Source organism: Sardina pilchardus, chromosome 17 (genome assembly GCF_963854185.1).
Source record: "Sardina pilchardus chromosome 17, fSarPil1.1, whole genome shotgun sequence".
Lineage (NCBI taxonomy): Eukaryota > Metazoa > Chordata > Actinopteri > Clupeiformes > Clupeidae > Sardina > Sardina pilchardus.
The window spans coordinates 21,865,062-21,880,061 of NC_085010.1; the positions used below are offsets into that span (position 1 = coordinate 21,865,062).

Genomic DNA, 15,000 nt, shown 5'->3' on the forward strand with positions numbered 1-15,000 from the left:
TAAACTCTCATTATTTCATCGTTTTCAGAACAAAATATGGGCAGAGAGTCCAGGAAGTTATCGGAAAGAAATGGAAAAGATACTGTACAGTGGCAGTAAACACAGATGGCATCCATTCAATGCTCCTAAACGTGGCCTGGCAAATGTCCCTTTTGATGTACCGTAGCTTCCTCATTCATTACAGACCACGTTAGTTCTTTATCCATCTCCATCAGCTCTGAGAGTGTTTTAAAACCAGTTCAACAGGTTTTCAGGGCATGAGAAAATGTCCCTCTCTGGGTGTGAAAGTTTTGCTAAGAGCCTCGCGATGACAGGTAAATCACAGGTGACATCAGCGACACTGACATTTAAAACAGGTTGCTGATCGAAAAAGGGTTGGTTACAGGTTATGTTGTTTTGTTGCATAATGTCTGGCGATTAGGTCAATATGCTTTCTGAGTCTGGCTTTAGGTAAGATATCAAAACATGACAGAACGAGTCTCTGCTCTGGGACTGGTACAGTCTCATCACGCCATGTGTGGTTTGGTAGTATGATTATTAATTACATTCAGCAGATTTTAAGTGGTTAAAATGTTTACAGATCACATACTTGAGGTGTGCCGGGGGGGTGTGGAATCACTCGTGTTCCAGGGAAACTGAGTCATGTGAAACTGACTGCTTGCTTGAGCTTGAAGCCAGCCAACTATCTGCTTTTCCGGCAATTGATTTAAGGCATTGCACAATCTGGAGGCGCCTCTGATGAGTTCTATTAGGCTACACACACAAACAAAACAAACAAACACACACACACACTCACACACACACATACACACACACACATTCACGGACACATGCACACACACACACACACACACACACACACACACACACACACACACACATACACACACACACACACACACACACACACACACACACACACACAGATAGTTTCTGTCACACTATTTCTGAAAAGAGAAGTACATTGGAGGGTTTGACCCTTTTCATAGTGACCATGGGTGATCCCCCACTCTCCTAGGGAATAGATCCTATGACATTGACTCATTCATTCTCCTTTGCTTTTGTGCTTCAGTCAGGTGACATCCCATAGACACTGACACCGATCCCAAATATTCCCTCAAGGGTCCTTAACTCACTAAACACTGTCCTCTTATCTACACACACACACACACACACACACACACATACACACACACACACACACCTTTTTAATCCCTGTGTGAGTGGGTTTTCTTTTACACCACAAATTACCCTGTTTTTTTTCCCCCTCCCGTCACAGGGATTTTTGGGGGTGGGGTGTGTATGGTGTGGGGGGCCGGCCTTGCACAGCTGTTGTGAACCGGGGTGGGGCGGTGGTGGTGAGGGTGAGGGTGAGGGTGACTACGGCCTGCTTTTTCTTTACAGGGCCATGCGAAACTCTACACCGCCATCATTTACACACGTCAAACACACAGACCCCTGTTGGCCTAGACTGTCAGATTGGACTTGTGATTTCAGGTGTGCCACTGTGTGTGTGTGTGTGTGTGTTTGTGTGTACATTGTGCATGATTGTCTCTTTTGTGTGCGGGTCTGTTTGTCTCTGTGTGTGCGTGCATGTGTTTGTGACGAGAACCCTTTGAATTAGGTCTGGGTCAAACACTGAAACAAACCTTGTAGACTGCGCTCCCAAGGTTCCTTTTAGCGACTGGGAACATTTGTTGATACTGTCTTTAAAACACACTGAGCAATTTGTTAAATTGATGTGTTACCTCAGCAGAATTTTTCTAATGCACAAATTATCCACTGTGGCTGTTTAGTTTATTGCTGCTGGTTGATGGAACCTCTCTCCCTGTGCTGTTTTTGAAAGCCCCGTTGCATTCTGGGGGATATTTCCCAATAGGGCCGTAAAAAAGAAAAGCGTTTGTGGTCAGGGCGCGGACTGTTATTGTCAGAAACACGTGCTCCGTTTATCCCGTTTATCAACACACACAGAGCAGAGATCTCACTCGCACACACTCTGCGTCAGTCGGGGGTGTGGGGGTCTAGGGGCAGATACAGAGAGTCTTTCTTTTCTGTTTGTTGTCAGAACGACTTTATTCGGATTCACTTTATTTATGTTATTTCACTTTAACTATATTACACATGCAGTACGAGGAATGTGTCTTGGTGCTAGGTGTAGCCATACTAGACAAGCAAAATATGTTGAGTCTCTTCCATCAAATCCTCTACTCGTTTACATTCTGGATTTCAACAAGCATCAAACTATGGAAATTATTGATTTTAATTAGCATGTAGCATGTTAATGCAATTCCACTCTCAATGGAGGCGATTGTGTCTACAACGCATGACAGCCTAGACACAACACCTCGGTAAAGGTAGAGACACTGTTATGTTATATACATTATATATACATCCTGGTGCTTACACAGGTGATGGAAGTCTCGACTCATTAACAGGGCTCCTATATACAGTGGACCCACACGTATACATTAACTTCAGAAAGGCAGGTGTGTTAGTCTAACCTATGACTGCTACCTCCCATTCCCTCAAAGGTTAAACACCTTGACATGCCCCCACCCCACCCTTCCCAACCACAACACAACCTCTGTTCCATCTCCAGTTTCAGTACGGTTGCAAAAATATTACCTGTGCCATGTTTATTTATTTTTTTGCATTATTTAATGTGTCATATAAATATATGTACTGATTCAAATATAGAGAATGAAAGTAGGGTTTTGTTATAACAGTAAACTCATGTAACTCCCATCATATCAATGGCTATGTGACCTCTTTCCCTTTCCCAGATGCCCCTGTGTTTTGCTCCCTGAGGGCAAGAGGGGGCATCACTGAAACAATCCGGCCTTGTCTGGTCTAAGCATCGTTGGCTTCTAATAAGGCTGACATCTCACAAAATGGCCTCTGCACTCGAGCAACGAGTACAAACAGTGTATATGCTGGCAGCTGATTTTAGCGCAGTCTAGCCCTGTAGCGTACTGCCAAAGCACACATGGCTTTGAAAGAGGCCTGCTTACCAGCAGGCGTCTGTAACCTTTCATGTAGAGAGAGACGTTATGAATGACTTTTCTGTATGAATGTATGTCATAAAGAGGGCTGGTAGGGAGAATGTCTGTGGATGATGTGTGTGTGTGTGTGTGTGTCTGTTTTAGTTCCAACTCTTCTTAAAGCTCTCCATACCTCCCCCTTATGGGCTTAGTGTGTGTGTGTGTGTGTGTGTGTGTGTGTGTGTGTGTGTGTGTGTGTGTGTGTGTGTGTGTGTGTGTGTGTGTGTGTGTGTGTGTGTGTGTGTGTGTGTGTGTGTGTGTGTGTGTGTGTGTGTGTGTGTGTTATGTGAGTGTCCGCACCGAGTTCAGGGGTCATAGACACACTGGGAACAGTGTTTTGAATTGTTGGTTTGAGAGGCTTTAGGCTTGAGGAACAGAGGAATGACTTCAATGTATGTGTGTGTGTGTGTGTGTGTTTGTGTGTGTGTGTGTGTGTGTGTGTGAGTGATAGATGTGAATGTGTGTATGTGTGTCTGCACGTACATTCTGCGTGTATTTGTGTGTGTATGTGGGTTTCTTTTGTGTGTGTGTATGTGTGTGCGCGTGCGTTCGTATGTGTGTGTGTGTGATGTTTCACTTTCCCTCAGGCAAGGAACGTGACACCAAAAACATCTGGCTGACTTTTTCGGAGCGAGAGGGAGTGGCGCGTGGGGGCTTGGGTTCAATGTCGGTCGGATGGTGTGTGATGACGCTGTGTGGGGTGGAGCCCAAATTGTGTGTGTGTGTGTGTCTGTGTGTGTCTGCGTGCGGTAGAAGGCAGTTATGTTTTGAAGAAACGCCCAGACCAAAAAAAAGGAAAAAGAGTGAGGGAGAGAGAGAGAAAAAAAACAAAAACAGAGAAGCAGAGGGGAAAATCCACACTGCATGTATTCATTTAACTAGCATGTGGAGAAACTACTACTGGCTAACCGGATAAACGCTTCCAAATGCATACTCTCACACACACACACACACACACACACACACACACACACACACACACACACTCACTCACACACATGCTCTCTCTCTCTCACACACACACACACACACACACACTCACACACTCTCTCTCTCTCTCTCTCTCTCTCACACACACACACACTCGCACACACAGATGCTATGTGCTAACCCACATGGCCGATGGCTGCCTGTCCAAAGCCTGAGCCAGGCTCCCAGAGAGATGGCCTGCCAGCCCTCCATGTTCAGAACAGCGCTGCAGTCTCTTCATGGCTTGTGCTCTCCTGTCCCCCTTTTTGTGACAAAAGAGGAAGTTTGCTTTTGTGTCTCTGGCTCCTCTTCAGAGTTGTATGAAACCCCCGCTGATTTCCCCCGGCACGTTGACGAACACAGGAAATCAGAACACTGTTGTTGTTTTTTTTTTGCCCACCCCCTTTTCTCTCTCTGTCTCTCTGTCTCTCTCTCTCTTGCAGAAAAAGTGATTCACATAATATTTCAAAGCACTCAGAGCCACTGTGAATTCACATTGAAAACACCAAAAGAGCCACAGAGTATATTTGGTTGAAGACAGAACTTGTCTGTCCCCCCATCTGGTCTTCCCTTTCTTTATCTCACTCTTTCGCTCTGTGACTTTATCTATTCCTCCCTCTTTTTCTCTCTTCTCTCTAATGCTCTCTCTCTCTCTTTGTTTTTCTTCCATGCGGTTCTGTGTTTTTCTCTCACTTCCTTTATTTCTAGCATGTTCTCTCTCTCTTGCGCTCTGTCATTCTGTCTCTGCTTCCACATTTCCTTGTTTTTCTTGGTGTTGTCTGTATTTCTCTCTCTCTCTCTCTCTCTCTCTCTGCGGTGTGTATTAGTGTGATCTGTGTTTGTCATGACCCTGGCCTTAATCACCCTCTCCGTCAATTTCTCACCCGCTGCAGAGGCCGACTTCTGGAAGCTTCTCCTCCATACAGCCTTCCTCTCCTCCTCTCTTCCTCTCCTCCTCTTCTCCTATCTCCTTGTCTCCTTCCTCTAGTCTCTCCTTCTTTTCTTTCCTCCTCTCTCCTCACCAATCTTCTTTCTTTCCTTCTCATATTCCATCCACTCTTCCTCTCCTCTCCTCCTCTGTTCTCCTCTCCTCTCCTTTTCTTTTCTTCTTTCTCCTCACCAATCCTCTTTCTTTCCCTCTCCTATTCCCTCCTCTCTTCCTGTCCTCTCCTCCGCTGTTCTCCTCTCCTCTCCTTTTCTTTTCTTTCCTCCTCTCACCTCACCAATCCTCTTTCTTTCCCTCTCCTCCTATTCCCTCCTCTCTTCCTCTCATCTCTCCTCCTCTATTCTCCTTTTCTCCTCTCCTCTCTTCTCATTGGCATAATCATGTGCTGCAGTGCAGGATAATTATAGCTTACTGGAACTGATGCCTCTCTAAAAGCTCCTTGGGGAGGAAAACAGCCTGTAAAAAGAGAGATTTTTTTCCTTCTGTGCCTCTCTCACTCCCCCCTCCCCGCACATACACACACTCACACACGCAGACACATACACATACACACCGCTGCCCCCCATCCCCCTCCACACACACACACACACACACACACACACGCACACACGCATCTCTTAACACCCATGTGTCTGTGTGCCACTGTTGTTCTCTTACTGTTATGTTTTTCAGAGCCAAACAAGTCTAATTTTTTCCCCTTGCGTGTCAACTGTTTACGTCTTCCTCTCATTCTCCAACACCTCTCTTTCCACCTCTTCCCTTCCCCCATCTCTCCAATCCCTTTTCCTCTCTCTCTCTCCACCCCCCCCCCCCCCCCCGCCCTCCTCCGTTCTTTCTCCACCTTGATCAAAAAGCCACCTCCATCCCAGATTAAGAAGGGCCAAGCATAAAAGCCCGACCGCCAGATATTCCGTCCCTCGATCGCCCCGAGGGCCAGCGAGCGAACGAGCGAACGAGCGAGCGAGCGAGCGGTGTGGGGGAAAGCGATGTGAAAGCGAGTGGGTGGGAACCGTGGCCACGGCCGCTAGCACATCAGCGAAGATTCCGACTCTCTGAAAGCGCTTTCCTCAGTAGCTGCATGCCGCCGCATTAACAGTCGCCTGTATGGTAGAGGGGGCGACACTGACACGGTGGTGACTCGATGGAAACAGAGGGCCCACTGTACAGTTTAGGAGCGGACATTTTTAATGGCCTGGCTACAGCACTTTCTGTAGCCATTTACCAGAACAGGAGTGGAGTTGCAAAAAATATAAGATGTTTGTGACCTACGCAGTCATATGACAAAAGGTCTTGACTCTAGGGTGCTCGACTACGCCACCTGGGGACTCTCACACCAAGATTTACTTAAGCTAGACCTCCAACACCTTAATTTAGACAAGAGGGTTCCCACACACAGATACTTAAGTAATGACAGAGACGTGGTATTTCAATATAAAAATAAACAATATTTATTAACAAGAGTTCAGTAAAAAGCAATATGGAGTTTTATTTCTCAGTATACGTAGGGATACGCATATTGGGCCTATTAGGCCAGCAAGAGGGAGGTAGTGGCTGCCACCAGATATATGAGAATACGAGCAATCAATGGTTCCAATGAATCAGCTGTTAGGGAGAGGTTACCTGTCCTGGAAGAGGAGTGAGACCGACACACCACCCGTGTTGCTGATGCTGTTGCCTATTCACACAAACATACACACGCACATACTCAAAGGCACAGGTACTACAAAGAGTGATCACTGCAAATAGTGAGGTGCACGTTACCACTACAAATACTGTGTGAAATGCGCGAAGAGGAGGACTCAGAATCAGCGACCTGCCCCACGGAACAGCTTCAACACTCTGTTTCTCTGGAAGGGAGAAGGAGAGACTTGTGTTGTAGTTAAGCCTAACTGGTTGGGTCAAGAATAAGCAAAACTAGATGTTAGCATTAACACCGTACATTACCACAGCAGACTACTGGGGCAGCCAATACCACACCTATTACTGACACACAGAGAAGAGGGCAGATAATATAATCATGAGCCACGCCTATGTTTAGGCCGAATCAAATGAGCAAGCAAAATAACAAAATAAAGAAAACAAAATGAGGCAAGAGCTACGCATACATTAAATTCACCGGAGGCAAAGCAGCAGTGACAATCTTTCTGAAGATACAAGCAAACACAGTTAAAATCCATTGTTTACATTCTAAACAAGTATCAATGAGGGGTGCATCAGATGCAATAGCTAAGACTTCCTTTTACCTCTCCGAATACAACACTCAACCTAAATGGGAATGGGACTCCCTGGTTACATCCCCGTACGCAAACCTACATGAAATCACACACAAGCATAGTTCACATGCATAGGATTTACAATGTGACATGGTCATATTATAGTAGATTGAATTACTATAAACATACATACACAATACGTTACATTACATTATATATATATTGTTACCTTACGAGTCTTCCAAGAGACAGTGAGAGCGTTCGCACAGCGTTCGCACGGCGTCTTTCAGCCAAGACCTATGTTAAAAACATTACTATGAATGTGCGCGAAGACTCTTACAAAAGCACCATGCAAGTTCAGCATTTACGGTTTGAGAGAGTGTAAATACCTTCGGTAGATCTACAATATACTACCCGGAAGCGTCTGGTACACAGTCAAACACCTGTTGTCAAACAGTTACACTTTACATACAGTCCAGCTAGCTAAAATAACATGTTAGCAGTAGCAAGGGATTGTTGACACATACCTTTCCAAGGCGACCGCGCAGCGAACAGTGTGAGGAGGACGTACGAGCAGAGGGATCACTTACTAGTCCACCCGATGTGCCGGTTTTAAACCAAATGCCCTTGCCGCTAATGAGTGACTAGCCACTGGCAAGCTAACTGGGGGCGTGACTGAGGGAAGGGGAGCTACGGTGAGCACAAGAGGACACAACAGTGACTCTGCCGGTTACATTCTACCCCCCCGTTCTTTGTCGGCGTCCCGCAGATACAAAGAAAAAGAAATAAAATAAAGCGGACAAAAGTGTGACAAGAAAAACAACAACCAAATAGCCATGTTAACACCAGGGTCTGAAAACTGCTGTTACCCCACTACTAGAACTAGGTACCTGGGAGTTCATAGCCCCGTCTGCCCTACTCACCACTGACACTGGAAGGTGATGGAGATTTCCATGGGTTCCAGCATTGGTCCGGGAGGTCTTTCGTGGAGCTAAGATACCGTGGTCGGGGCTAGCTGCTGTAGGGGTCAATGGAACCGGAGCGGGCAGTTCGACTTGCACCACGGGGCTGGCCGGACCAGACGATTCAGGAGGTGGGGCAACTGGGTGAAGATGGGCAGGCTGTATCTGGGCTCCGGGTGCCCTTACAAGGACCCACTGACCGGTGTGATCATCTTCAGTCTCCTGAGCGACTGCTGTCGGGTGCTCCATGGGTACACCGGGAGGCTCTGGGCAGTGAGGTGGACGAGCAAGCTTCAGCATCGTCCGATGTACTTGCCGACTCCTGTTGAGGTCATGCACGGGGGCTACTGAGTATACCACACCACCAGGAGGTGGGGCTCGGACCACTTGATGTAGGGTTGGGCTCCAGGCATCTTGGATCTTGGTGCGCCCTCTCACTCCATGGTCTCTGAGAAAGACAAACTGTCCTACCTCCAATGGAACACTCTGCGCTCCTTGGTCATGCCGTTCCTTCCTCCGTGCTGCAGCCGCCTGTAACCGTTCTCTAGCCCCATGGAAAGCCACAGTTAGACGTCTCTGATGTTCCTGCACCCACTCACTCACTCTGCCATCTTCTGGTTCTGGTACCCTGCCCAAAAGGAAATCAACAGGTAGTTGAGGCTCCTGACCAAACATAATGAGATGTGGAGACTCACCAGTTGACTGATGGATGGTGGTGTTGTAGCTGAACACCAGCTGAGGCAGATACTCAGGCCAGCGACTCTTCTGCTCAGCCGAGAGGGTGCGCAACAGATCGTGCATTGTGCGGTTAAACCGCTCGCACTGTCCATTGCCCTGCGGATGGTAGGGTGTTGTCCGGGTCTTTTGGATTCCATAGAGGCTGCACAGCTGAGAGATGACAGCACCCTCAAAACAGCGGCCTTGGTCGGAGTGGAGGCGAGCAGGGACCCCGTACCGGAAGAACCACTCCCGGACCAGCACATTGGCCACTGTCGCCGCCTTCTGGTCCCGGGTAGGCACCGCCTGTGTGAACTTAGAAAACACATCAGTTATTATTAACACCTGCTCCTTACCATCTCTGGAAGGCTCCAGAAAGGTGAAGTCCACTGCTAGGATCTGGTTAGGACGGGCTGCCATCAGATGTCCCATGGGTGCAAGGGGCTTGAGGTGACCGGCCTTGGCGAGGGTACATCGCACACAATCTAGGCACCACTGTTTGATGTCGTCCCTCATCCCTGGCCAATAGCACCTCTGCCGCACTAGCTCAGTGGTGCGTTCGATGCCCTGATGGCCGTGATCATCGTGGAGCTGTTTAAGAACTTCACCCCTTAGGCATCCTGGCAGCAGGAGTTGGTAAACCTCCTCACCTCCGTCAGGCCGGTGAATCCGGCGGTACAGCAGACCAGCAGTTTCCACCATGCGATCCCAGTGGCGGAATAGTACCTTGGTTGGTCCAGGTAGACGTTCCCGGGCTGTAGTGGTAGGGGACTTCCGCACCCGCCAGAATGGGAGGAAGGCACTGATAGTTGGATCTGCTGCTTGCAGAGACTTTAGGTCCTCAGTGGTACGAGCAAGAAAGACAGACATGGCCGCTTGGGTTACCTGAAGACACCCCTCTCGTTGGGCAGCTTGCTGCACGGGCACAGGTAGAGCAGTCCCTGCAGCGGGTTGTCTGGACAGAGAGTCTGCATTCTTATTCGACCGACCTGAACGGTAGCGAATGGTGTAGTTGTAAGCAGACAACTCAGCTACCCATCGCTGCTCAGTCGCACCCAACTTCGCAGCATCAAGATGGCTCAAAGGGTTGTTATCGGTCCAGACTGTACACTGTTGGCCCCACAAATACTCCCGGAACTTCTCCGTCATTGCCCATTTCATGCCTAGGAACTCCAGCTTCATGGAACTATAGTTTTTCTCAGGAGGACTAAGACTACGGCTGGCGTAGGCAATTGGGCGAACTTTTCCATCCTGCTCTTGCGAGAGCACCGCTCCAAGACCAATATGGCTGGCGTCCACCTCAAGGATGAAGGGGAGAGTGAAGTTAGCAAAAGCCAGAGTGGGTGAATTCACTAACCTCCTCTTCAACTCCTGGAAACTCTGCTCGGAGGAGTCGGTCCAGGATCCATCTAGCCGTGGTCCGTGGCCCTTCCTTGTCTTAGTCCCTGCCAGCTCAGCTACCAGACGATGTAACGGGGCAGCTAGTTTTGAAAATCCCTCAACAAATCGTCTATAGTAACTAGCAAATCCAAGAAAAGATCTCAACTCCGAGACATTGGTAGGGTGGGGCCAGTTGGCGACGGCAGACACCTTGGCTGGGTCCGTAGACACGCCTTCACAGGAGATCAAATGGCCCAGATACTGGACCTCTTTCCTAAAGAAACAACATTTCTCCAGTTTAGCCTTTAAACCCTCTCTCTGGAGTCGGCTCAACACTAAGTCTAGGCGGGTCATGTGGTCATTGACGTTAGACGAAAACACTATGATGTCGTCCAGGTACAGTAGGAGGGACTGACAATTTTGGGCTCCAAACATCCTCTCCATTAAACGCTGGAAGGTGCCTGGAGCATTGCATAGCCCAAAGGGCATTCGATTGAACTCGAATAGCCCAAAGGGCGTGCAAAAGGCAGTCTTTGGGCGGTCTTCCTCAGTCACTGGTACCTGGTTATAGCCGCTAGCTAAATCCAGCGTAGAAAACCACTGTGCCCCAGACAATGCATCTAGGGACTCTTCTATGCGAGGAAGGGGAAAGGCATCCCTCCGTGTCTTGCGATTGAGTTGTCGGTAATCCACACACATGCGGAGGCTGCCATCCTTCTTCCTCACCAGAACAATGGGAGAGGCATAGGGGCTACTACTTTCCCGGATAACCTGGCTGTCTAAAAGCTGCTGTAAGTGGGCCTTCACAGCCTCATAGTCAGAAGGGGGGAGACGCCTATACCTCTGCCTAACAGGCTGATCGTCTAACAGGGGAATGTCGTGTGACAGCAGGTTGGTACAGCCAAGATCACCCTCAAACGCTGAGAAAACAGACTCATGCCTCAACAGGAAGGCCCTCACACGCTCTTGGTCAGGCTCTGAGAGCACGGACAGGTCAATGGCCTGAATCTTCTCCTTCACACCGTTTACCTGCCCAGTGTGAGCCTTGAGGGTGGCGGTGACAGTATTAGCTCCCTGAGCAACCTCCGTAATGCCTGAAGGAAGACTTTCAACTGTGACATGGGCCACTACACCTATTGAACTACGGGGGTAAATTGTAGCACGGGTAAATCCAACATTAACAATGGGAATAAAAGCTGTACCTTGCTCTACCTGAACTAGGGCAGGTGAAACAAGAAGGCCCTCAGGTAACGAAGTGGTAACCGGTTCAAAAAGAACAGCAGGGGCGCTACAGAACTGGGGAGAACAGGTGGCAGGCACCAACTTGACAGTGCCGCCAGGAATGTGGATGGGCCTCCGACCCCGAACTTTAACCACCCCGGTCTTAGTTCCAGGGAAATTGAACTGGGCTAAGTGGCAATGTTGCAGAGCTCTCTGCCATGGAGGTGAAGCGTGAACCACTGGTGGAAGGTCAAAAAGGGCAGGGCCATGCTGGCCAAACAGCTCATCATAACATTCTCGAATTATATTCATTCCCAGTACACCAGGCACTGCAGATGGAAGAGGCTGACCTGGGGGATCTTTCACTACTAACCAGCCACGATGAGGGATTACTCTTCCTAGCAACTCAACAGTTAACTCTGCATAGCCTGTGTAGGGTATCGCTAAACCATTTGCAGCACGAAGCTGCAACCAATGACAATGCTGGAGCTGGTCTTGAAAATTGTTTAAAAAGAAACTTTCCACCATAGTGGACACCATGGACCCTGTATCCAATAAACAGTTAACTATTACTCCCCCTACCCTGACAGCTACCTGGGGGCACTGTCCAACAAGAGATGACACAGTATGGCGTGCCGGGGTTTGTCTCTGAGAGCCCATACTGCCCCCACCCAACGTGTGGCTCTGCACATTGGAGGGAGCTAGTTTTCCGACGTCTGAGAAGTGGAGTCAGCCCGACGATGGGTTTGGGGATCTAAAGTCGGAGAGGGGGCCACTCGCTCATTGTCACATTCTCTTGCATAGTGACCGGGTTTTTGACAGCGCCTACAGGTGACAGGGGAAGGGCGGCTAGACCTGACATAGCGTGTAGGTCCCTGTAAAGCAGTCAAGCTGCTAGTTAACACATTAATCTGTTCCTGTTGTTTCAGCAACATTGCCCTCAACTCTGCCATTTCTGAACTAGCTGGGTTCACAGGGGGAGGGGGAATATACTGGTTCCTAGAGGACTGCATAGCGCAGAGGGAAGGGACAGAATAACTTCTACCCCGACTGAAATCACTGGGCCTACCTTCACGCTCCCACCGAATGGCTGCTGCCCTCACCTCCAACATGGACATCCTTGGAGTCTGGCGCACCAACCGTTTTAATTCTCTACGGAGGTCAGAGTCAATGACATGTTCTACAAACTGGTCACGTAACAGTAAGTCAGATTGGGGCAGTGATTCAGCAGGAGAAGTTTGTTTCACCTTATCCATTAAAGAGAGAAGAGCATGGGAATACTCCTGCAGGGACTCTCCATCAAGCTGTTTCCTGGAGAAAAACTTCTCTTGTAGGGCAACATAAGAGGTTGAACATCCATAAAGATCTTTAAGAATAGATATAATTTCCTTTGGGTCTTCCCTCTCTTCCCTAGACCTATAACGTATCTCATCTTTTGCTTCACCATCTAAATGATCAAACATAAAATAGGCTTCGTCACGTGAACCCAACTTTCTTGCACGCACACACACATTCACTTCTTCCACCCATTCATCAATACCAACACCAGATCTGCCCCTGAACACAGGACATTTCCTTTCCCTAGGGAGATACAGCAATCGGTCCTTGTCCGCTTGAAGCTGCTGCACCTGCTCCCTCAGTTCCTGTAACTCTTCAGACATAACTGAAACAGAAGGGATAGGTTACTTCTGGGTTGGCAGCAAGAGTGTGTGGTGATATGGCGTCTCCTGGTACAGTCGTCGGGTCCCCCGATGTGCCAGCTGCTGCTTTGCCTCTATTACCTACTAGAAAGTGTATTGCCTCTTAAACAGTAGCTCAGAAAGAAATACAACAAATAACCACATGAAACAAAAACGAAACAATTGAAAATACACACGTCTCTGTATACTAATCCTGCCGACTACGCCAGTTTGTGACCTACGCAGTCATATGACAAAAGGTCTTGACTCTAGGGTGCTCGACTACGCCACCTGGGGACTCTCACACCAAGATTTACTTAAGCTAGACCTCCAACACCTTAATTTAGACAAGAGGGTTCCCACACACAGATACTGAAGTAATGACAGAGACGTGGTATTTCAATATAAAAATAAACAATATTTATTAACAAGAGTTCAGTAAAAAGCAATATGGAGTTTTATTTCTCAGTATACGTAGGGATACGCATATTGGGCCTATTAGGCCAGCAAGAGGGAGGTAGTGGCTGCCACCAGATATATGAGAATACGAGCAATCAATGGTTCCAATGAATCAGCTGTTAGGGAGAGGTTACCTGTCCTGGAAGAGGAGTGAGACCGACACACCACCCGTGTTGCTGATGCTGTTGCCTATTCACACAAACATACACACGCACATACTCAAAGGCACAGGTACTACAAAGAGTGATCACTGCAAATAGTGAGGTGCACGTTACCACTACAAATACTGTGTGAAATGCGCGAAGAGGAGGACTCAGAATCAGCGACCTGCCCCACGGAACAGCTTCAACACTCTGTTTCTCTGGAAGGGAGAAGGAGAGACTTGTGTTGTAGTTAAGCCTAACTGGTTGGGTCAAGAATAAGCAAAACTAGATGTTAGCATTAACACCGTACATTACCACAGCAGACTACTGGGGCAGCCAATACCACACCTATTACTGACACACAGAGAAGAGGGCAGATAATATAATCATGAGCCACGCCTATGTTTAGGCCGAATCAAATGAGCAAGCAAAATAACAAAATAAAGAAAACAAAATGAGGCAAGAGCTACGCATACATTAAATTCACCGGAGGCAAAGCAGCAGTGACAATCTTTCTGAAGATACAAGCAAACACAGTTAAAATCCATTGTTTACATTCTAAACAAGTATCAATGAGGGGTGCATCAGATGCAATAGCTAAGACTTCCTTTTACCTCTCCGAATACAACACTCAACCTAAATGGGAATGGGACTCCCTGGTTACATCCCCGTACGCAAACCTACATGAAATCACACACAAGCATAGTTCACATGCATAGGATTTACAATGTGACATGGTCATATTATAGTAGATTGAATTACTATAAACATACATACACAATACGTTACATTACATTATATATATATTGTTACCTTACGAGTCTTCCAAGAGACAGTGAGAGCGTTCGCACAGCGTTCGCACGGCGTCTTTCAGCCAAGACCTATGTTAAAAACATTACTATGAATGTGCGCGAAGACTCTTACAAAAGCACCATGCAAGTTCAGCATTTACGGTTTGAGAGAGTGTAAATACCTTCGGTAGATCTACAATATACTACCCGGAAGCGTCTGGTACACAGTCAAACACCTGTTGTCAAACAGTTACACTTTACATACAGTCCAGCTAGCTAAAATAACATGTTAGCAGTAGCAAGGGATTGTTGACACATACCTTTCCAAGGCGACCGCGCAGCGAACAGTGTGAGGAGGACGTACGAGCAGAGGGATCACTTACTAGTCCACCCGATGTGCCGGTTTTAAACCAAATGCCCTTGCCGCTAATGAGTGACTAGCCACTGGCAAGCTAACTGGGGGCGTGACTGAGGGAAGG

At 47.9% G+C, this 15,000-nt stretch overlaps 2 long non-coding RNA genes across 2 annotated transcripts; both read right to left on the reverse strand.

Moving 5' to 3' along the window:
* Positions 1-6,444: 6,444 nt before the first annotated feature.
* On the reverse strand, positions 6,445-7,770 carry LOC134062314 (uncharacterized). The gene is made up of 3 exons (XR_009935432.1): positions 7,697-7,770; positions 7,559-7,612; positions 6,445-7,466 (listed from the first exon to the last, which is right to left on the reverse strand). It is a non-coding gene; the product is annotated as an uncharacterized LOC134062314 (long non-coding RNA).
* Positions 7,771-13,567: 5,797 nt separating this feature from the next.
* Positions 13,568-14,915, reverse strand: LOC134062313 (uncharacterized). The gene is made up of 3 exons (XR_009935431.1): positions 14,842-14,915; positions 14,704-14,757; positions 13,568-14,611 (listed from the first exon to the last, which is right to left on the reverse strand). It is a non-coding gene; the product is annotated as an uncharacterized LOC134062313 (long non-coding RNA).
* Positions 14,916-15,000: the final 85 nt, after the last annotated feature.